Source organism: Pipistrellus hanaki, assembly GCF_964339955.1.
Source record: "Pipistrellus hanaki genome assembly, chromosome: X".
Lineage (NCBI taxonomy): Eukaryota > Metazoa > Chordata > Mammalia > Chiroptera > Vespertilionidae > Pipistrellus > Pipistrellus hanaki.
In genome coordinates, this window is record NC_140524.1 from 28,759,170 (window position 1) to 28,784,322 (window position 25,153).

Genomic DNA, 25,153 nt, shown 5'->3' on the forward strand with positions numbered 1-25,153 from the left:
AACCTCTATGTGTTTCAATGGTTCTAAGGTGAATTTTATATTATTTTGTTGATTTGTTAATTTCCTTTGTACAGTAAAAATGGTAAATTTTTCCACATGTGGCACTAGCTTGGGTTCTGATTCCTTGCAGATGACTCTTGGTATAAAACTTTCAAGATGGCCAAATTTCTTAGTAAGTCAGTGGGTAATGATATTTTATACCTGTTTTACGAAAATGTGACTTCTAGATTAGATACTTTAGTTCCAGCTCTAAGCCATTCAGATATTTTTTAAAAAAAAAATCTGTATATATATATTGAATGAGTAATGTCCATACAATATTCCTGGATCTGTTATTACATTAATCATTATAATTCTACTCTCATGGTCCAGATACCTCTGGCCATGTAATACTCAAACACTTAATTCCAATTTGAGCTCCAGTCCTATATTTATAACTGCTTACATTTCCACATTGATGTCTGCCATTATTTCAAACTCTACATTACTAAAATAAAATTATCTCATACGTAAAAAAATGGCTTATGTTCCTGAATTATCTAGAGTCAGTAATTTAATGTATACTTGAGAAACTATATCAGGCCATGTATATCAAAAGAAATTTGGGCCACTTAAGAGCTTTTTAAAAAATATATATTTTATTGATTTTTTGCAGAGAGGAAGAGAGAGGGATAGAGAGTTAGAAACATTGATAAGAGAGAAACATCCATCAGCTGCCTCTTGCACACCCCCTACTGGGGATGTGCCCACAACCAAGGTACATGCCCTTTACCAGAATTGAACCTGGGACATTTCAGGTTCCGAAAGGACATTCTATCCATTGAGCCAAACCGATTTCGGCTTAAGTGCTGTTTTTAAAGAGAAAAAATAAAATGGTGAAACAAAACTCTTATTTAGATACACATTTGATTGATTATTTTTGCCATATACTTTTTAAACAAAGTTTTTCTTTCACAAGTTGATGCAAGTTTAAATCTAACAAATTTAGCCAGATTTTATTCCACTTGATTTTTATATTCATCTCATTTGAATTAATTTATGAGAATTGTGCTTCTGTTACAGATGTGGACATTTTTTTCAGCTCCTTTCATTTGTCATCAAATGAAATTATAACATATAAGTATTCAACACTTGTACCACAGGTTCTGTTCTTCAGACATAGATGACAATGCCACCAAACTAAATTACTGGCTGGCAGGTCATACGAGCATGCAACAATTCATAATTAGTATATGTCAATTGGCATACAAAAGTCAAAATTAGGCAAAAAATTACATTTTTGGGTGTTCTTGTTAAGTGTATGAAAGTGAGGGCTACATGAAGACTATAAGGAAGCCCACAATACTTTTTATTTAGTAGCTATCTTATTAATTACTCAAGTATAAACACTTGTTTTTCTCTTTCTCTGAGACCCTTCATATTAAATTAGCCACAAAGGTTTATAGATTTTTTCAATGAATGTGTTTACTGAATCTTCGTGTTATGTCATCCTTACTGTGACTGTTCTAGCTCAGGATCTGTGACCATCTATTGTAGGCTTATAACTCATCTCAGTGATGCCAAACTGTTCATTTCATAGGGTTTATACTTTTCACTTTACATCTATGTTTCTTTAAATCCTGTTCTTCTCTCAGAAAATACCTTACCTCTTTTTGTCAACCACAATCCCAAAGATGTTTATAGAAATTGCATGCTTTTTTGAAACCCTAATTCAAACTCTACTTGCTCTATGAGGCTTTTCATTACTATGTTAACTTGAAATAATCTCAGTCCACTTAAGTATTATGCTGCTTATTTGACATAGTCTAAATCCTGCTATCATTCCATAATATCTAGGATTTATAAGTTCTTAGGATTGCCTTGGTTTCTAAACCAATAGGATTTTCTTTATAATCATGCCATACTATTTAAACATCTTGTTTCTTTGATCTACCTTCCTCATAGTATGTGCAGCTCTACACAGATAGCATACTGACAACATATAATATACTGGAGCAGTATGGCTACCCCTTATGAATGTGGTTCTTAATCTATTCTGTTTTCTTTTCTCTTGATAATCTATTCACAATACATTTTATCATTATTTCATTAGTATATATCTCGAGAAGGAACATTCATGAACATTTATATTTGATAATATGTATCCCATTAAATAATTTTTAAATTTTTAAAATAATACCTTTATTCCCAAATAGAGGATCAGCCCAATGAGGGTAAGTAATGTTGCCCAATTAGCTGATAATTATATCCATCACCTAACTCTATATTTTAGAGAGGATTTTGCTAAATATGTATTTATTGAATAAATACATTGTGAACAAAAATCAACAAAACACCATCATCAGCTATCCTGAAAGCTAAAGTATTGATTGGAGGTTTAATATAAAGTGCAGTATGAAAGTTTGGAAAAGGAAGAAGAGAAAAAGTAAATGTGAACATGAATGACTAAAGGAACAGAAAACTAAACCATGGAATATAAGTTTTACTTCTGTATTGAAGAGCTCGTAGTTTCCTTGCTCTTTACCATTTATTACCTGCCTCAAGATGCAATGCTATGTATGAATAAAAACAACCATCCTTTCAAATATATGTATTATTCCTCCTGTACTCTTCTAGAAGATGACCCGTGGGATTTAGTTAACATCATTTTTCAAAAGAGTGTAGTTACTAACTCATTCATGACCTTCAGTGAAGTGAAGCAGAATATTCCTCATTATTGAAAAAAAGCATTCATTGGTTCTTCTTATAAACACTAACTTTACCCTGTTTACTTGTCACTTCCCAGAATAAGATGGGTTTAATACAGTCTTGTGACATTCATTTGTATTAACCAAAATATTAATTAAAATCTCAAATATATTCAATTCAACATCACCAAAATAATTCATTCAGCTTTGTTTACTTGTATAATTTTTTAACTTTAATTTTTTTAGTCCCGAATCTTGTTTTCCATTTTTTAGTCTTAAATCTTATTTTTTATCTTTGATTTAAAATAGTGGGGTTTAGATGCATGAGAACCAAGATGGTTGCATAGGTAAACACTTGAACTTGCTGCCTCCCACAACCATATCAAAATTACAACTAAAATACAGAGCAACTATCATCCACAACCACGGGAAAGCTGGCTGAGAGAAAGTACAACTACCGTGTTTACCCAAAAATAAAGCATCCTCTGAAAATAAGACCTACTTACAGGTTTCCTTTTGAGTTAAATATAAGGCACCCCCACCCCCCGAAAATAAGGCCCTCCCCTAGGCTCTGTCTCAGAATGAAAATTAATTTACCGTAAACTAGTCGCTAGGGCTGCCCAGACTGGTGTCTAGCAACCAGTGACCCTACGAGGAGGGAGTCCTGACCTCACTGCTGTGTGGAGGCTGAGCGGAGGTCCGAGTGAGTGGTGAGCACGGTGTGGGAGAGAGGAGGAGAATTTCGCAGATGCGTGTGGAAGAACAGGAGGATTAGAGCAGACAGGATGCAGCAAAGGTGGTGAGTGCTGGTCTGTCTCTGATGACACTACCTGATGCTCTCGGCCGCCCTCATGATGACTGAAGGTTCTCAATCAGTGGCAGACCCTGCTCCAGCCCAGATCCAGGCCCCAGCATGCCCAGTGACAGTCCCCAGGCAGGCCCCAGCGGGTAAATGTCTGATAAAAGGGTAGGAGGGGATGTCTGGTGAAGGTGTTCAGTGGCATAGGGGTGGGGGGAGGGGGATCACTTAAAATGACATAGGAGGATCAGAGGGGGCAATCAAAATGACACAGGAGGATCAAAAGGGGTTACTAAAATGGTAATCCCCCCTCTGATTCTCCTGTGCCATTTTGATTCCCCCCTCTGATCCCCCTGTGTCCTTTTAAGTGATCCCCCTCCCCCCACCTTAATACCCCAACTCCTTTTTTTACCCCTAGAAATGAGCACAAAAAGAAAAAGCTACTCCGTGGAGTATAAGAAAGGAATCGTGGAAGACTCTTGGGGCCAAAATCTTACTGCTTTCTGCAAAGAGAAGATGTTGAGTATCCGATTGGTCCAAAAATGGCGAGCAGAGTATGGTAACCCCATTGAACAAGTGGACAAGGGAAATGCTAAAAAGCACAAGTGTGGATCAGGTCGGCAACCATTATTTTCTGAGCTGGAAGACCTGATCTGTGAATGGGGTGTTGACAGGAGAGCAAATAGGGCTCAGATTCAAGAATTTGCCCTTGCAATGGCACCACAGTTTGACATAGCCCCCGAAGACTTCAAAGCATCACAACACTGGCTGGATAATTTCCTTCAGCGAAGTGAACTGTCTTTAAGATCTACTGGTACAACATTGTTTAGGTTGGAAGATACTCAAATTATTAAGCGAGCACTTGCATTCAAGTCCTTTATTGATGATGCTGACTTCTCTAAATACAATCTTTCCAACATGATTGCTATGAATGAAACTGCAGTGTTTATGGGCCAATCATCTCAAACAACAATTGAACAGAGGGGTGCCTCCTTAGTGTACATTCCCTCCACTGCTTACAAAGTGCACGTGTTTCCTGTATTTTGGCAATTCGTCTGGATGACACTAAAATCCCACCTTTAATCATTTCTAAGGGCAAGAAGGAAAAGATTGAATGTGTTTTTGGTGTTTTTATTCTTGAAACTGAAAAAGCCTGGGCCACACAAGCATTTAAAAGGAAGTGGGTCGATTTAATGTTGCCGCTTGTTATGTGAGGGAGCCAAAGAGGTCTGCTAGTCTGGGATGCAGCCAGCACTCACAGCGCTAAAGACATGAAGACATTTCTTCACCAAAGAAAAATAGATCAGATAATGATTCCCACAGGAATGACGGCCTATCTCCAGACTCTTGATATTGCAATAAACAAGCCATTCAAAGACAATTTGTGCATGGAAATTAATGACTACATTGAAAATAGAATGGCGAAAAATCAGCGTTGAAACTTTGTGGAACCTAAACTGCAAGAAATTGTGACTTGGGTGAAGAATTCATGGGAGAAAATCACTGACAGTTGCATTGCAAATGCACTGCGAGCAGGCTACCTTGACAAGAAGTACTCATTTAAAGACAGTGCTATAGCTAAACATGAGAGATTTGGTCCACTGATTCTGAAATAAATGGAGTCACAAGAAATTCACCAGGAAATTCAGGAATTGGATTGTTATAATGATGTTCCAGAAGATGATGACATGATTATCATTGAATAAATGAGTAAATTCTTGATACTGTAGGATTCAGTTTGTCTGGTTTGTGTTGACAACTACTGTACTACCGTACCGTATACAGGTAATAAATTTCCTTTATTTTCATTTAACAATAAATGTGTACCGTATTCTTCTTCATGGAAAAATAAGACATCCCCTGAAAATAAGACCTAGCGCATCTTTGGGAGCAAAAATTAATGTAAGACACTGTCTTATTTTCTGGGAAACAGGGTAGAGAGGTAAAGAAGAAAGTTCATTGGGGAGGCGTATTCTTGTACTGCCTGGCGCCTATAGGGCCTGCAGACTCCTGGAACGTGGACCTACTGGGGCTTGAGAAACACAATGGCCTGAGGTGGAGGGGGGCTGGAGATGGGCTCCCAGGTCTCCATGGAAGTGAAAGGTGTGCATGTGGTGATTGTTGGTGGGGGTTTTGGTGGGATAATGGCCACCAGCCAGTTGCAGACACTGAATATCTCCTTCACGTTGGTGGACATGAAGGACTCCTTCCACCACAACGTGGCAGGCCTTGGAGCCTCCAAGGAGAGCGGGTTTGCCAAAAAGACATTCATTTCCTACTCAAAGAGCTTCAAGAATAGCTCCCAACAGGGCATGGTGCTTGAGGTTGATCTGAAGAATCAGACAGTGCTGCTGAAGAAAGGCAAGGTGCTGCCCTTCTCACATCTTATCCTGGCCATGGGCAGCCCTAGGTTCTTCTCCAGCAAGTTGAGCCAGATTTTCAGCCAACAGAATGCTATTCAGGCCTATGAGAACATGGTGAAGCAGGTCCAGTGCTCACAGTCCATCATGGTGGTGGATGGAGGCTCTACTGGAGTGGAGATTAAAACTGAGTACCCAGAGAAAGAGGTCACTCTTACTCATTCCCAAATGGCTCTGGCTGACAAGGAGCTCCTGCTTTGTGCCTGGCAGGAGGCGAAGGAGATCCTGCTCCAGAAAGGAATGCAGCTGCTGCTGAGTGAGCAACATGGCAGAATTGTCTTTCAATGAGTATCGCTAGTGTGCCAGTGTACATAAGGACAAAGGCACCTGGTGATTGTCTGCAATGGTATCAAGATCAAAAGCTTTGCCTAAAACCATGAATTTGATAATGGACTGGCCAGCAATGGTGCCCTGAGGGTGAACGAGTATCTGCCGGTGGAGGGCTACAGTCACATCTACACCATCAGCGACTGTGCCAATGTGAAGGAGCCCAAGATGGCCTATCATGCTGGCCTCCACACCAACATCAAAATGGCCAATATCGTCAACTCTATGAAACAGAAGCCCTTCAAAGCCTATAACCAGGTGCACTGACGTTCCTTCTAGCTGTGGGGAGAAATGACGGTATGGGCCAGATCAATGGCTTCTATGTGGGGCTGTTCATGATTTGGCTGGCCAAGAGCCAGGACTTGTTCCTCTCCAGGCTGGAAAACCAGGTGGCAGTCTCCACTCTGATTAGGAGGCTGGGTGGTAGATGCTGTATCACCATCACCTGGTAAACAGGTTTCCTGATAAGTGGTACCCACCTGACAGTTGTCAAAGGGCACATCTTTTGTAAGATGCCACTGAAGTACTCACCAGGAACACAACTTAAAGAAAAGCAAAACAGAGAGGAGGGAAGAGAGAGGAAAGGGAGGGGAGGGGTGGGAAGGGGAGGAGAGAGAGACAGACATTAAAAATACACCCCCTAGAGGTTTCTTTTTGGGTCTTGCAAGGCCAAATGCTTCCCTTGGTCCTGGGTCCCCTTGGATGTGTGTACATGTGCAGGTGCTGGGTTACCTGATGGCTGGCTTCCTGTCTGTAGGGAAGGAAGGAGGTCCTGCCAAGTGAGACCAACTAATGAAAGAACTCTGCACCCAGTCTTGCCCATCATTCAGAGAGTGAAGAAGCCCACATATCCTTCAATACTCTAGTTGTCAGTATGAGGCTGATTTTAAACTGTTAGTCCCTACTGTCTTTAATCTTAATGAAACTTTCTATATTTCCATTTTTATACCATATATACTATGAACATATATCAATATATCACTAGAGGCCTGGTGCGTGACAACCATGCATGGCAGGGGGGCGGTCCCTCAGCCCAACCTACACCCTAAGCCAGCAGTCAGACATCCCCCAAGGGGTCCTTAGTGTTGCTGCAGAGGCAGGAGAGGCTCCTGCAACTGCTGCACTTGTTAGCTGTTAGCTCAGCTTCTGGCTGAGTGGTGCTCCCCATGAGGGAGTGCACTGACAATGAGGGGGTGGCTCCTACATTGAGCATCTTTCCCCTGGTGGTCAGTGCACATCATGGCGACCAGTCATTCCACTGTTTGAACAATTTGAATATTAGCCTTTTATTATATAGGACTAGAGGGCCAGTGCATGAAAATTCATACACTCAAGGGGGGTCCATCAGCCAAGCCTGCCCTCTCTCACAATTGGGAGAGAGGGCAGGGACAGAAGGTAACCTGATGATCAGGGGCAGGCGACGCCCCATCACACTTCTGCCACTGCCACTTCCAGAGGTGCAAGCCTTGGCTTGCTCTGGTTACCTGAGCCTCGGGCAGCCCTGGGCAGCTGGGAAGCCACAAAGTGAGGCTTGCTTGTTCCTTGGGCCAGTCCTGGGCAGCTGGGTAGCCACCATCCAAGGCTTGCCTGCACATCCGGCTGGCACTGAGTGGCTGGGGGCTAAAGGGATTGGAGGACTCCAGAGGCAAGCACGCAGAGCAGCTGGGCCCGCCTGGAAGCAGGCCTGGTCTTGCTGCAGGCCTTCCATCCCAACAGGGCTGAGGGGACTGGACGCTGCCATCTGTGGCTGTGGGCACCACCATATTTGAGGGTGTGGCAGTCAATTAGCACATTCCTTCCTTATTGGCTGTGGCTGCCACCATCTTTGAGGGCAGGGCAGTCAATTTACATATTCTCTCCTTATTGGCTGTGGGCACTGCCACCTTTGAGGGAAGGTAAGTCAAATAGCATATTCCCTCTTTATTAGATAAGATAGTTTATATTTAAGAATAAAGAGATAAAAACTTCCCTGTTGGTTAGTCCATGCTAACAGCAAGTTTATACAAAACTAATGAAAGTTAAGACCAAGTCCTGGCCTGCCAGCTGCTGGAAGTATTTAAGGGAAGGCAGCTGAGCTATGTGACCTGTGGATGGGTCACCATCAGTTAACATCCAGGGAGCAGATGAGCCCCTGTGTGCTTCCAGGCTGCTGTCATGGGCAAATTTACAAGTGTAAAAACTCCTTTGTGGTTTTTTGCTTCCAGTTTCTTGGCTAATACTAATGTCACTTATCTGGAGACCTAAGCTTGTAGAGAGGATGCCTTCCAGCATATATGTTAAGGGTATATTGATTCCTTTACTTGGGAGAGAACTTCAATCTGGAAGAGCCTATTTTGGACCCCATAAGTACACTCTACAGCAGAAGTGGTTGATTAATTCACCCAAATAAACTCAGGTTCAGTCCCTGCACAGCCCGCCCATCCCTGCTTACCTTTGATGTGGCCTCTGGATACTTGGCCAGAGTTTGTAGACACCAGCCTCACTGGGGCTCTCACTCCATCCTGGATGGGCTGTGGCCTTGGCTGAGACATGTGCTTCTTTACCAAGCATGGCTTCAACATTGGGGCATCACCCAGGGCTGAGTTCTTTATGGATCAAGGCCAATGACCCCCCAACCCCTTTCTGGAAGCAGGACCCAATGCCTGAGAAACAGGCCATTCTGAGCTTTCTGACCTGGGGCCTACCTAGCATGGTGGGAGTCAAAGCCCATTGGAGACAGTCCTTATTCTGTTAATAGCATTCTAGACATGCCCATACCCATGGAGACAGCTTTCCAAACAGGAAAATGTTGAAATAAAAAAATATGTTGTAAGAAGAAAAAAAAAAAGAAAGAAAGAAAATAAAAAAGAGGAAGGAAGCTCATTGAGACTGGTAGGAGGTGTGAAAATGTGGAGGCACAGAATGGTCTGGCACTCAGGTGTGCCACTTTTTTTATTGGGAGGGAGATACAAGCTCCTGCTTACTCTGAGCTCCAGTGCTGGGCGAGACTTTTGGGAACCCAGACAATATACAGTGAGAAACTGTACTGTCTGGCATTGGGGCAGGAACACAAGGGCGGCTCTCTTCCAGATTTAGGTGCTCACAATGGTCATTGTTCCTGAGCTGAGACCTCCCCTGTACAGGGCTGACAGGCAGCTATTTCTGTTGGCTCAGTCCTGGACATTCCCTGAGACCCCACCCCTCCCAATTTACAATCCCACCCAAGCTGTGTGCAGCTGCTTTTGCATATGAATGGCTGGTTCTTTCTCTGCCTAAAACCTATCAAACTACAGCTGGGTCAGGATTCCCCAAAGCCATCAAAGAAGGCAAAGGCCAGCACTGCAGCAGCCTGCCTTGCTCCACAGATGGGCCTCATCTGGGAACTTCCAAAGCCCATACAAAGAGGAAGAATCTGCATATCTCTCTGTAGCTCCTGCTGGGTGGCCCCAGGCAGTGGCTGACTTTGCACCTCCTTGGAGATCCAAGAGCCAGTGAACCCAGTGGTCAGTGTGAGACAATACCAGATTACAACTCTTCACATCCATAAGTGACACACTTAAGGGGAAGACTCAGTGAATACCAAAGCTCCACTGAAGCAAGTTCTTCCCCATAAAGGTTTCTCCTGCACAGCAGCTTTTCCACTATAGACACAGCTGGTCCTCTCAGCCATTTGGCCTGGAGGTCAATTCATCCCAGTGATACCAACAGCAATCAAGGCTCAACTACAACAGGACTGTGCACATATCCCACAAGGGGGTGCACCAAGGGTGTCCACTTCAGGTGATTGGGGTGGCTGAGCCACTAGGCCCTATAGGACACATACCATATGAGGCCACTCTATCAACTCAAGGAGACTTAGCAGCTACCCAATACATAGAAACAAACACAGGGAAGCATACAAAATGTGGAGACAAAGAAACGTGTCACAAATAAAAGAAATAGAAGAAAGCAAACTACTGGATATAGAGTTCAAAACCAGTTATAAGGTTACTCAAGAATCTACTAGAAACCTCCAAGGAATGTGGTGAGACCTTCAAGGATCTTAGTCAAAATGTAAAAAAAAAAAAAAAAAAAAAAAAAAAAAAAAAGCAAAAACCAAACAATAAAACAGAAAAGGACAGTCAGAAATTAAGTATACACTGACTGAAATAAAGGATAACATTCAGAGATTCTATAGTAGAGTAGAGGATCCCAAGAATCATGCCAATGGTTTGAAATATGATGAAGCAAAAAACACCCAACAGGAAGAGCAAAAAGAAAAAAAAAGAATTAAAAAATATGAAGATAGTGGAAGGAGCCTCTGGGACAACTTCAAATGTACCAACATTCAATTTATGGGGGTGCCAGAAGGAGAGAGAGAGCAAGATATTGAAAACCTATTTGAAGAAATAATGACAGAAAACTCCCCCTACCTGGTGAAAGAAATGGATTTACAGTCCAGGAAGTGCAAAGATCCCCAAACAAGAGGAATCCAAAGATGACCACACCAAGACACATTATAATTAAAATGCCAAGAGCAAAAGACAAAGACATAATATTAAAAGCAGCAAGAGAAAAACAGTTAGTTACCTACAAGAGAGTAATCATATGATTGTCAGCTGATTTCTCAAAAGAAATTATGCAAGCCAAAAGGGAGTGGCAAGAAATATTCAAAGTGATGAAAAGCCAGAACCTACAACCAAGATTACTCTACCCAGCAAAGCTATCATTTAGAACTGAAGATCAGATAAAGAGATTCACAGACAAAAAAAAGCTAAAGGAGTTCATCACCACCAAACCAGTATTATATGAAATGCTGAAGGGTATTCTTTAAGAAGAGGAGGAAGAAGAAAAAGGTAAAGATAAAAAATTATGAACAACAAAGTGATAATTAATACATATCTATCAATAAGTGAATATAAAAATAAAATGAATAAAAATATGATTAACAGAATAAACTGGTGAATTTAATAGTATCAGAGGCACCGAAAGGGAGTGGACTGACAATTCTTCAGGGTAAGGGAATGTGGGGGGGAGGGTACAGGAAGAGATGGGACAAAGATCGTGTATGCATTACCTATGGACAAGGACAGTGGGCTGGCGAGGGCCTCAGGTGGGGTGGGAATGAGGGGAGGGGAGCTAGAGGGTGAATAAAAGAGGGGCATCTGTAATAATTTGAACAATAAAGATCAATCAATAAACAAACAAATAAATAAATAAAATGGTGGGGGTTTTATTTTTCTTTTTTCTTGGTATGCTCATATTTTTCCTGTAATTTTCTTGAATATGTTTTGTTTTAAACTATAAAAATTGATATAAATATAAGTGTAAAGTTATTAACATTAGATTACCATCACTAGGGCATAGGTAGATGTTTATCTGATGTTCTATTACCTATCATGCTGTCAAACGGAGTTTCATTCTATGCATTATTTCTAACAGCACTTAATTGGAGCCAAAGGAGCTTCTATACATTTTCTTTACCTCTTTACTAGCTAGATCTTTCAAATTGTCTTTCTTTTTGTAAATGCAAATATAAATTCTTAAATAAATATTTATACATATACAAATCCATATGTAAAAATAAAAATGTATATAGTCTTTTAGTCAATGGCCCTGAAAATATTCATAATTTATGTAGTATTCTGAATCCATATTTCATAAAATGCATAGATTTTTGAGTGTTCATTGTTACATTTAGTTTTTTAAAATCATGCCAGTTTCTTTCTGTGTGTTGTTGAGACAGAAATGCCTTCATTGACTGCTTCTCATTTTCCTTGCTGATGGCCCCCATTATACAGACAGGCGGGCTCCAAGCTAATTAGCAGAGCTTTGTTCTTGACTGCTGATTTCCTCAAATTCTCTGCATGCAGGAAACTTATGATCATTTTTGGAAATTCATCTACATACAGGATAATGATATAATGATAGTAAATATGCTGTAGTATTTGACTAGATTTGAGACATAATACACCAACCTATAAATTCATAACTGGTAAAGGAACAATCCCATAAAGGTAGTTGGGATAATACCCATGATGAAAAATAACCAAAGTCTCTTCTATTCAACAAAATTCAGAAAATTACAGTGCTCCATGGGCTACTAAGCCAGTTTCTTTGAACTGGCCCTATCTTATATTCTGGCTCTGTCATTAATAGCTGAATGTTTTTAGGTCTAGAAACTTTCTCATCTATACCTTTGGGATAATAGTAATCATGTGCTATGGGGTTTTTAAATGTATTTAATGATGATAATAGGAAACAAAAATGCATATCTGAGTATTGTATGAAATTATGAAGTTAATGAATAAAAATTACTTGGTATAGTAACTTGAATATTTGTTAAGCACTTACTAAATGCTTAACAAATATTAGCCAACATTGTTATCATGTTGCTTCTGCTGCTGTGTAGTTATTGTTATATTTCTTGTCAATTTAGTGAAAGATTCCTATGTGAAAAGTATAGGACATTTATAGCATAGGTATAGTGACTATATTTTCTCTCCATGTCCTAACTATTTTTATTGTACTTATAAAGTAAATCAAAGAAAATATTGAAAAGTCATTGACCAATAATCTCATTAGGTGTAGAACACAATGTCAACCCAATTTCTATCTATTGTACATTCAGCCTTAGGATCAGACAGTGTTCAGAGTCCTAGATATTGCTCATAGACTTGCAATTTACTTTGACCTGGGAAAATAATCAATACTATGCTTAAGATGTTAAAGATGTAGATTCATGCTTTGATGTATTTCCCCTGATCTTCCATTTGACATGAAGAGACAAAATAGTGACTGTTTGAATCTTAACTCATTCCTACACCTGAGCAACCCACTTAGAGTTCAGATGGTACTGATGAAAGGGTCTTGGAAATATTTCTCTACATAAGGATATTATGTATTTCTCTCCATGATACTGTATTTCAACGATCTGAGCAATATTTCCAGAATTCTATCAAAATGATTTTTATTCAATACAGATCCATGTTAACATGCTTGTTAGGTATTCTTTTTTCTATCAAAGTATGAGTTTGAGTCTGTCTTTGAAATATATTTTAATGAAAACCTCCAGAAGAGAATTTTATTTATGATTTGGAATAATAGTGATTTGTATTACCCCTTTTCAAATAGTCTTTCAATGCACCTTTATTTATAGTCTTATTAATGTAAAAACTTTCCTCTTTTAAGGAAAGATTTTTTTCTTTCTTCAAAACCTCTGTCTTGTTGTATTTTTAATCTTATATGCTCATGGAACAACAACAGTGATTATATGCAATTAGAACCAAGGTTGAAAAATCTTTTGAACTAAAATAACCAATTTTTTTTTTTTTTTTTTTTTTTTTTTTTTTACGTAAGACCTGCTCAGAGTTCTAGATCTGTCCTTTAGATCTGAAAAAGTGTGGTACCCATTTTTGAATGATGTGCTTATCAGAGAGTCCCTTAAAAAACCCCTATCACTTTGCTTGAAGAAGGTTTTTCTTAAAATGAGGTAGCTTTATGAACCTATGTAGTAAGGTGAAAAGCCCCCATAAGGTAACATCAATACTGACAGAAATCACAATACTTGTTGCTGTCAGAAGCCAATCAGAAAACATAAACTAATCTCCCTGACAGTGTCATTATGGGGTGAGACAGTTTTCATTTGAAGTGTTTGCTGACAAGGCTGCAAGTTTATTAATACAAATTAGCCTTAGGTCCCACCTTTTGGCAGCTGAACAAAATGCAGAAGAGTACACAGCTGCCTTTCACAGTTCTTTTTATGGAGGCTATCCCCAAGTACATCTTCAACTCCCAGGATGTGCCCAGAATAATGTGGTCTTAAATGTGAGGAGCTGCCAAAGAAATCACATGAATGACCTTTGGCTTTGAGGGGTATTCAGTCCAGTTGAGGAAATAAGATACAGTCCCAGGGAACAATTTGAAGAAAATTAGCAGTATGCCAACAAATACAAAACTGTCTTTGTAGAGGGAAATGTAGGTTGATTGTGCAGTAATAAGGTGAGGCATTCGTGTGAGTTTTCACGTATGCAATTCTCTGCCTATTTTACTGTAGCCTTTTTGATTTATATAGGAGATCACAAAGGAAGCTCTATGATGAACCAGAAAAGGGATGAGATAAGTCATCTTGACATCAATTCATACCACCTGTGCTGTGCAGCATCTTTCATCTTAGATGCCCTTTTTCAAAGCCCAAGGCCAAGCTTGCCTCTCTACTAGTGTTTGTATTCTGCTTTGTGTTGCTTCAAAAACTGGACAATGATCAGATTTATGAATTTTGCTTCTGTTTCTTATATTCACTATATACTTCCTAAAGCCTTCTACACTAATTAGATTAGAATCTATGGAAAAATGTTTTCTGAGCCTGACTTCCCAGGGCAAAAGGCACACATTTATTTAATTCAAAAACTGTTGAGAAATAGCAGGATCTCCTTCTTTGAAACTATAGAAAGCATAGCTCTCTTGAGGCAGAGGCATGAAGCACTTTGTTTTATTTTTTCTTTCATTTATTTTTGCAATATGCCATCTGTATTAAACTGGCAGAAGAATCTTCTTAGAAAGTTGGAATGTTCAAAATAAATACTTTTTGAAGCTCATGGGCATTTCAGTTTGAATTCTCTTTGGATTAAATGTTATGTTTCCATTCTTCCATTTTGTAAGCATTGTAGAGGGTTCTATGATTGACCCCAATCCCCTTCACATTTTCCATCATATTAAAAGGGTCACTTTTCACAACCATACCAGTAGTTGTATGTATTATATCATGTCTACTTGAATCTGGAGAGAAAAGCCCTTTAGTTTAAATATTGCTATACAGAATCAATGAATCCAAGTAGTATTATTCAAACTATTGCCTTTGAACCATCTGCATTAAAATTGCAGGGGCCACTCACTTAAAATAGCTATTTCTGGTCTCTACATTGAATCAGAAGCTCTGAAGATTATGCCTTTGTTCGTATTGTTGCCTTTTTCTAGAACACCCTCTCTCTCTGTGAAAATCCTGCCCATCTCTTAAGGCTCAGTTGAATTGTATAGTGTCCTATTAATCCATCCTTGATCTACATCCTTTAAATAGATGTGATCTTCCATGAGGTTATTCTACAGGATAACAAAAGCATCAAAACTTTAGTACAAGGGAATTTTGGCTGAACTGAGATAGGTCATCCAGAAAAAAAAAGGTGGTAAATAGCATCTAAGATTTGCACTTAAATTAGTACTTACATTTGGAAACCTGAGATGAAAATGCTATATAGTAATTAAGTAATAGCATCTATGTTTGGAGAATAAATTGGTACAGATTTCATAAGAGAATCTTAGGATAAAAGTTAAACAAAATGGGTAGACTTCCAGACAAAAACATGTACAATAACAAAGACAGAAGTAGTGGTAAAGACTTTTGAGTGAGGATATAGAATATCTTAATTGAGCATGTGCAGTTTTGAGAATATTATACCTTAGGGTAATATGAGCATAATTATTTAAGATATAAAAACAGGAAGTTGTCAGATATATGGAAAACAGGGCAGTGGATAATGCTATTATAAAATGTTAGAGCTTTGTGGTACATATACACAATAGAACACTACACTGCTGTAAAAAGAAGGAACTCTTACCATTTGCAACAGCATGGGTGGAGATGGAGATCACTATGCTAAGTTAAATAAGCCAGTCAGAAAAAGAAAAATATCACATGATATCACTTATTTGTGGAATATAATGAACAACATAAACTGATGAACAAAAACAGAACCAGGGTCATAGAAGCATCAAATAGACTGTCCAACCTATGAGGGAAGGTGGTAGGGAGGGGTAAGAGATCAACCAAAGGACTTTCATGCATTCATATGAGCATAACCAATGGACACACATGGGGGAGGTGAGGGCATGTTCTGCGAGTTGGGGGTGGCCAGGGGAGAGATCAGTGGGGGCAAAAGGTAACATATGTAATACTTTAAACAATAAAAAACTTTAAAATTAAATAAATAAAATGGTAGAGTTTGAGTATGAGCCTAGGTGGGCTTGACTACAAATCCTATACTTTGAACATTTGAACCTTTTAAAAATATATATATTTTATTGATTTTTTACAGAGAGAAGGGAGAGGAATAGAGTCAGAAACATTGATGAGAGAGACACAGATGGGAGTGAAACAAATGTGAGAGAAATATCGATCAGTTGCCTCCTGTACACTCCCCACTAGGGATGTGCCCTCAACCAAGGTACATGTGCCCTTGACCATAATCGATTCTGGGACCCTTCAGTCCACAGGCTGACATTCTATCCACCAAGCCAAACCAGTTAGGCTGAACTGTATATTTGTTCAAACTGCTACTTCATCCTGGAATGTTCTTTCCCTCTATATTTGCTTATGGAAACACTGTCCTGTGACTTTCCCAGGATGCTTGAGCTGTCCCCTTCTGACAATAACAGCTGTCATTAATCCTGCCACTCTTTTTATCTGAGGATCATGGAGTACACTTACATAGATTTTTTATTTTTATTTTTTGCTGATATCTGCATAATCCCTGTGGTAGAAAACATCGAGGAGAAGTCCATATTTATTGGGATGCTCAGGATATAGGTAGCTATAGAGCAGATGAGGTCTAGGGACCACTCTTATCAGAATCACCTTTTTGAAAGTTGTGCTGGGCCTCACCCCACAACTATTCTATAAGAATCTTCAGCTGGTACACATCTCCCAAAGAGACATAAAGATGGCCAATAGACATATAAAAAGATGTTCAACATCACTAACCATCAGAGAATTGCAAATTAAAACCATGATGAGATATCACTTCACAATTGGCAGAATGGCTATTATCCATAAATAAGTAAATAAGTGTTAGTGAGGATATGGAGAAAGGGGAACCCTCATGCACTGTTGGTGGGTATGCATACTGTTGCAGCCACTATGAAGGGTTCTTAAAAAATTAAAAGTGAAAGTACCTTATGACCCAGCGATTCCACTTCTGGCTATATATCCAAAGATCCAAAAACTCTAATGTGAAGGAATATATGCACCCATATGTTCATTGAAGAATTATTTACAATAGCCAAAATATGGAAGCAAGCTACCAGTAAGTACCCAACAGTAGATGAGTAGGGGGGGGGGGGGGAGTGGTGGTACATATTTACAACGGAATATTACTAGATCACAAAAAAGAATGAAATCTTAACATTTGTGTCAGCTTGGATGAACCTAGAGGGTATTATGCTAAGTGAAATAAGTCAGACAGAAAAATGCAAATACCATATTATTTCACTCATATGTGAAATCTAATAAACAAGTAAATGAACAGACAAAATTGAAACACACTTATAGTTTCAGAGAACTGAATGATGATTGCCAGAAGAGGTGGTTTGGGAGGCTGTGTGAAAAAGCTCAAGGACTCTAGATGGTTTGGCTCAATGGATAGAGCGTCAGCTTGCCGACTGAAGTGTCCTGGGTTCAATTCTGGCCAAGGACACATGTCTGGGTTATGGGCTCTATCCACAGTAAGGGGTGTGCAAAAGGCAACTGATCAATGATTCTCATAATTGATGTTCCTATCTCTCTCTCTCTCCTTTCCTCTCTGAAATCCATAAGAATATATTTTAAAAATAAATTGAAGGGATTAAAAAATACAGATTGGTAGTTACAAGATAGTCATGGGGATGTAAAGTACAGCATAGGGGATATAGTTAATAATATTGTAATAACTATGTATGGTGCCAGGTGGTTATTAGATATATTTGTATAACCACTATGCTGTACATCTAAACTAATATAAAGTAATATTGAATACAAGCTATAATTGAACAATAATGTTTTAAAGAAGTAATAAAAACAATCTTTAGCTTAAGGACAAGAATTTTCATTTTTAACAAGTGTTTCAGATAATTCTGATGTATAATGAATTTTGAGAACAAATGATTCTAGTTTTTCTAGAGAGCCAACCAACATACTAAGTACTTGTCCTACTTATGGATATCTATTTACACCAGTTTTAGAAAGAATTAATAGAAAGGATCAACTGAAAACTATTCATGGAAAGAAAAACAACAAAGTCAGGAAATCAGCTAAAATATCAGCTGAATGTGGAACTTCAGCTTATTTCCCAGTCATAATTCACAAAGAAATAAACATTTTAGTGTAATTAAATTTCCAGATGATGAATTTCAGAATTCCAATAAGCTAGATTTTCCAACATTCTAAGAATACAAACTCAGCTGATTGCAGTGTGGATAATTATTCTTCCAATTTCTTTGATAACATAGAAAACAACAACAACAACAACAACAACAAAAAACCCTCTTGTTTTGGAAATGAATGGGGGGGTAATAATTTTTAAACTAAAATGATTGAATAATGCTGCCAACAATGTTCCTGATTTCTAGAATAATAATTTAGCAGCCTCCTCTTTCTTGTTGGAGAAAAGTGACACAATCTTATCTAATAAAGAGGATATATGCTAATTGACTATCACACCACTGCAAAGATGGTGATGCCCACAGCCAATAAGGAGGGAATGTGTTAATTGACTGACCCACCCTCAAAGATGGTGGTGCCCATGGCCAATAAGGAGGGAACATGCTAACTGACTGTCACATCCTCAAATATGGCAGTGCCCACAGCCACAAGATGGCAGTGCCCAGTCCCCTCAGCTCCACCAGGTCAGCAGGCATGCAGCAACCTCCAGAGTCCCAGGGCTGGCCTAAGCCACAGGCAAGCCTTGGATGGAAGCTGTACAGCCACCCAGAGCTGGCCCAAGGTGCAAACAACCCATGGATAGGGGCGTTCCAGCTACCCAGGGCTGGCCCCAGGCACAGGCAATCTTCAGATGGCTACCAGGACCACCCAAGGCTCAGGTAAGTAGGGATGGCCGAGGCTTGCACTGCTGGCAGCGGCAGTAGCAGAGGTGTAATGGGGTGTTGCCTTTCCCTGATTGCCAGGTCATCTTCCATTTCTGAGGGCTCCTGGACTTTGAGAGGCAGCAGGCTAGGCTGAGGGACTCCTCTTCCAGTGCATAAATTTTCATGCACCAGGCCTCTAGTTTTTCATAATCTGCCAACTGCCTTGATGAAATATATGAACTGATAGAGACCTAATATTATACTTTCTCATATTTTTGCAGGAATGCTTATTCAATATAAATACATATACACAAATATCTTGCCACGACTAGTTGGCATTTTAATAGAGATTAATGATTAATATTTATCTTCTATAAAACAGAGAAAATAGTAATTGCTACATTAGTTTTGAGAACTGAATAAAAAAGTAATGATTCATGAACTTACTGAATGTAAGGAGAATATTAAATTGTGCTTGACACAAAATAAGTACTCAGTAAATGTTAACTGCTGTTGTTAATATTATTATTTTGGTTATTAATATTATTCCTAAATCTGTGCTTAATTTTTTACAGTGGTATAATATAGGGGTCTAGTTTCATTCTTTTACATGTGAATATCCAATTTTCCCAGCAGCATTTATTGGAGAGACTGCTTTTTCTCTACTGGGTATTCTCAGCTTCCTGGTCAAATATTAGTTGACCATATATGCATGGGTTTATTTTTAGGCTCTCAATTTTAATCCATTGGACTATGTGTCTATTCCAGCATCATATTTATTTGATTACTATAGCTTTGTCATATATTTTGAAATCAGGAAGGGTGCTGCCCCCAGTTTTGTTCTGCTTTCTCAGAATTACTTTGGCTATTTGGAGTCTTTTGTGGTTTCATACAAATCTTAGAATTATCTTTCCATTTTTGAAAAATAAATCTCATTGGAATTGAATTGAGCATATACTATATGGCTTTGGGGAAAATATTTAAACAATAGTATTTCTTTCAGTCCATTAACATGGGATATCTTTCCATTTATTTGTGTGTTCTTTATACTTTCATCAGTGTCTTATACTTTTCAGTGTAGAGAACTTTCACCTCTTTGGTTAAATTTATTAATAATTGTTTTCTTTTCTTTAATGTTATTGGAAATTAGATTATTTTTTTCAGATAAATCATTGTTAGTATATAGAAATGCTATTGATTTTTATATATTGATTTTGTATTCTGAAACTTTACTGAATTTGTTGATTTAACATTATATATAACAGTTTGGTATAGTCTTTTGGATTTTATACTATACCAGAGGCCTAGTGCATGAAATTCGTGCATGAAGGGTGGGGTGTCCCTCAGCCAGCCTGTACCCTCTCCAATCTTCCAATCTGGGACACCTCGAGGGATATCTGACTGCCCGTTTATGCCCAATCCCATGGTGCCAGGCTGGGGCAGATGACCTGAGGCTGCACTCCCTGTCTGCCTGGCAGGGCTTGATGGGGGACCTCAGGCAGTAGCCTCGACCATGGTGCTGGGCTGAGAGACCTCAGGTGGTGACCTCCACCTCAGCAGGGCTTGACATAGGACCTCAGGCCACACCCCCTGCCCCAGTATCAGGCTGGGGGACCTCAAGTTGTGTCCCCGACCCTGGTGCCAGGCTGAGGGACCTCAGGCAGCACCCCGCGCCTCAGCACAGCTTGATGGGGGACCTCAAGCCGTGTCCCCCACCTGGCAAGGCTTGATAGGGGACCTCAAGGCACACTCCCCAGCTGGCAGAGCTTGACGGGGGACCTCTGACTGCAACACCCACCAGCAGGGCTTGATGGGGGACCTCAGGCCATGCAGCCAGCCCAGCAGATCTTGATGGGGGTGGGGAAGGCCAGGTTTGGATCTTGCCCAAGGGTGGTGGGCCAGCTGTGTCTGGGTCTCACGCAATTTTGAGGACTGTGCTGGTGGGTGGGGACTTAACTCTGGGTCCCACAGTGTACCCCTAACTCTGACCGGAGTAAGATTTTTCATATACATTTTATTAATTTTCTTTCATCTCTGACACTTCTAATATAGATAAAGGCAAGTTACAATATTTACATATTTCCTCTAATTAATTCCCTTTTAATATGCATGAATTCTGTGCACTGGGCCCCTAGTATGTGTGTATATATATATATATAGATAGATAGATAGATAGATAGATATTGATATATATATATATATGATCATATAAACTGAAAATAAATCCAGTTTTACTTCTATCTTTCTCATTCTTATGCCTTCATTTTCTTACCTTATTGCTTTAGCCAAGATATGGAAACAGCCTTAATGTACATTGACAGATGACTGGATTTAAAAAGGTTCTATACATATATAATGGAATGCTATTCAGCCAAATAAAAGAAGAAAAACCAATGTTATCTCCAATAAGGGTTTAATCTCCAACATTTACAGGGAGCACATACAACTTAACAGAAGAAAGATAAACAACCCAATCAAAAACTGGGTAACTGACCTAAATAGAGCCTTTTTGAAAGAAGACAGAAGGAAGGCCAAGAGACATATGAAAACCTGCTCAAAGTGACTAATCATCCAAGAGATGCAAATCAAAACAGCAATGATCTACCATCTCACACTTGTCAGAATGGCTATTATCAACAAGTCAGCAAATGACAAGTGCTGGCGAAGATGCAGAGAAAAAGGAACCCTCATGTACTGCTGGTGGGAATGCAGACTGGTGCAGCCACTGTGGAGAACAGTATGGAGTTTCCTCAGAAAACTAAACATGGAACTCCCATTTGACCCAGTGATCCCACTTCTAGGACTATATCCCAAGAAACTAGAAACATGAATCAGAAAGGATATATGCACCCCTATGTTCATAGCAGCACAATTCACCATAGCTAAGATTTGGAAACAGCCTAAGTGCCTATCAGCAGATGAGTGGATTAAAAAAATAGTGTAGTACATCTACACAATGGAATACTATGCTGCTATAACAAAGAAGGAATCTTACCATTTGCAACAACATGTATGGAACTGGAGAGCATTATGGTAAGTGAAATAATCCTGGCAGAGAAAGATAAATATCACATGATCTCACTCATTTATGGAATATAGTGAACAACAAACTAATGAACAAAAACTAATGAACAAAAACACATCCAGAGTTAGAGAAACATCAATCAGAACCTCAAACCTCAGGGAAGGTAGGGGGAGGGTAGGTGTAAGGGGAATAGAACAATCAAAGGACTTATAAGCTTTGATTATAAGTATAATACTGTACACAAGACACCCCATTCCTGTTACTGATCAAATTATTTGTACCTGATTCTTTACTACTTTACATTTATTAGGTTTATTCTTTACATATAAACCTAATAAATGTAAACAGACAATGGGGGGTAAGGGTATGAATGGAGGAGCGTTGGGGTAATGGGGATATAAGGACACATGTAATACCACAATCAATAAAAAAGGTTAAAAAAAACTGCACTCCTTTCTCATTTTTTCTGTATGATTCCAAATATAAACTTGGTATTTGAAAATATCAGTCCAACTAATTAACTTTTTAATGTACTTTTCTTGAAATTAGAGTTTAACAATTTTGTCATTAAATTAATTTATATTTGAATTTGTGTTACTTTATACTTACTCATCACTGGTAGATTCAATTATTTCCATTAGATTGTTTTCATCACACTCTATAAAATAAGTGAAGAGGTGATGGTAAAGTCTATATATTAAGATCCATTTCAATGAAACATTAACAAGTTTCTGCATGAGCAATCATGTATTTTAAATATATGACAGAAACAACAAAATTGCTCAGGAGATCCATGAAGTTAGAATATCCATACACATTAAAATGCTAGAATTTTATGATTTCCATGCAATTAATTTTTAAACAAGAGAGATTTACAGTATTTATTGGGGAGATATGAAAAAACTAAAATCCAACAAAAAATCAGCATGAGACCTAGTACTGAATTGAAATGCAGTCAGAAGTCATAATAAACTTGACTTCACACCTTATAATGAAAAAAATTTATAAAGTTCATTTTATGAAATAATACAATGCACATAGGACATCAAATCTCCTTTTGATATATTGTTATTTAAATCTAATGGAATTTGTACAATTGTCTTTTGTAGCAGGAATTAATCAGCCCAGGTTGTTGTAGAAGCCTTAATATTTGAGAAGAGGTACTACTTGATCTGGGGGCAATTAAAACAGTTTCCTTCTGAAAGGTCAGGAATATAAATCTAAGGATGACACAGAAAATTATAATTTATAAAGTGCTTTTACATGCATTATCTCATTTGGGTCTTATAACAATCTTGTGATGTAAGTATTATTAGTTACATTTTACACATGAGAAATTTCAAAGGAGTTGTAACTTGTTCAAGGTCACATTGCTAATAATTGGTGAAGATGGAAATCAAATTCCTATCTTCCATGTCTACTATACCACATGGACAATGAATGGCATATAATCATTATCAGCTTTAAATTCATCTTCATATTCATCTTCACATCATTATTTCCTCTAGCTAAGTTTCATTGCTCCACAATAAATAGGGAGCTCCTAATTTCAATTTCTTGCCACAAATGTTGCCTTCATGTGCTTCATAGGTTAAGATGTCATAAATATTTTAGTTACATCTGATTCTTACTGTACACAAGACACCCCATTCCTGTTACTGATCAAATTATTTGTACCTGATTCTTTACTACTGATCCTGATATTGTAGCTAGATGTAGAATTTTTGAATGTAATATTTAACACTTATGATAATAATCTAAATCAATTTGGGAAGGCATTAAATTCACACATATATCTTCAAAATCATAGCAGATAGTATAAATAAGCTAATGTTTTTCAGATAGCCAACAGACATATAAAAATGCTCAAATTCACTGATAATCAGGGAAATCAAATTCACAATAAGAAATCACTTCATACTCTTCAAAATGGCTATTATCAGAAAGTTAGAAAATAACAAATGCTGGGGGGAATGTGGAGAAAAGGGAGCCCTCATGCAGTATGGGTGGTATTGTGTAAACACTATGGAAAACAGTATGGAAGCACCTAAAAAAATTAAATATAGAATTATATGACCCAATAATTCCACTTCTGAGTGTTTAGCAGAAGAAAATGAAAACACTAATTCAAAAAGATATATGCCCCCTATGTTCTTTGCAACATCATTTCTGATAGTCAAATACGGAAGCAACCTAGGCGTTTATTGATAGATGAACAAATAAAGAAAATGTATGTGTATGTCACATATATGAAAAATGATGGGAGATTATTCATCTATAGAATAAATTTTCTATTTGTGGCAACATGGATGGACCTAAAGTGTATTGTACTAAGTGAAATAAATTATTAGAAGAAAGTCAAATATCATATGATTTCACTTATATGTGGAATCTATAAAACAAAATTAAGAAACAAACAAACCAATAGATACAAAGAACAAATTGATGGTTACTAGAGTAGAGGGGAGCAAGAGATAAGTGAAAAAGTGAAGGAGAATAAGAGGTACAAACATCCAGTTGTAAAATAAATAATTCATGGAGATGTAGTGTGCAGACAAGGAATATAGTCAAATATAGCAAAAATGTTTTACAGTGACAGATGATTACTAAATTTATTGTGGTAATCAAATTATAATGTATATAAAAGTTGAATTGCTGTATATCTGAAATATATAATATTGAAGGTCAACTGTACTTTAAAAAAATATAAACTCATGTTTTATATTCCAATCTCTTTTTGGCAACTCATCAATTTTAAATATAGAGTTCTTTATTTTGTCACCAATACATTTTCTTTGTGAAAAGACTAAATTTATAAAAATTTATGCAACCTTCATTACAATAAATAATCTATCACTTAAGGAAAGCTGAGGATTAGTTATATTGATATATGTAGTATTGTATATAATTCAGTATTCTAGTGCTGAAAGTATTTTATCCAAAAAATGAGATCAATATGGTATCTATTTATCTTTTATTTAAATTGTGTGTAACTATGAATTGGTCATCCAAACTCTTTTGGGGCACCCTTTTCAGCTTTTCCTAATATGTTAATTGCCTTTTTATTCTGTAAGTTTTCTAGAGTGAGTTACAATATTATGAA

General features: G+C 38.2%; 1 pseudogene across 1 annotated transcript; it reads left to right on the forward strand.

Annotated features, from left to right (window-relative positions):
• The first annotated feature begins 5,558 nt into the window (after window positions 1-5,558).
• On the forward strand, window positions 5,559-6,641 carry LOC311615413 (ferroptosis suppressor protein 1-like; annotated as a pseudogene). The gene has a single exon. The product of its transcript is annotated as a ferroptosis suppressor protein 1-like (transcript).
• Window positions 6,642-25,153: the final 18,512 nt, after the last annotated feature.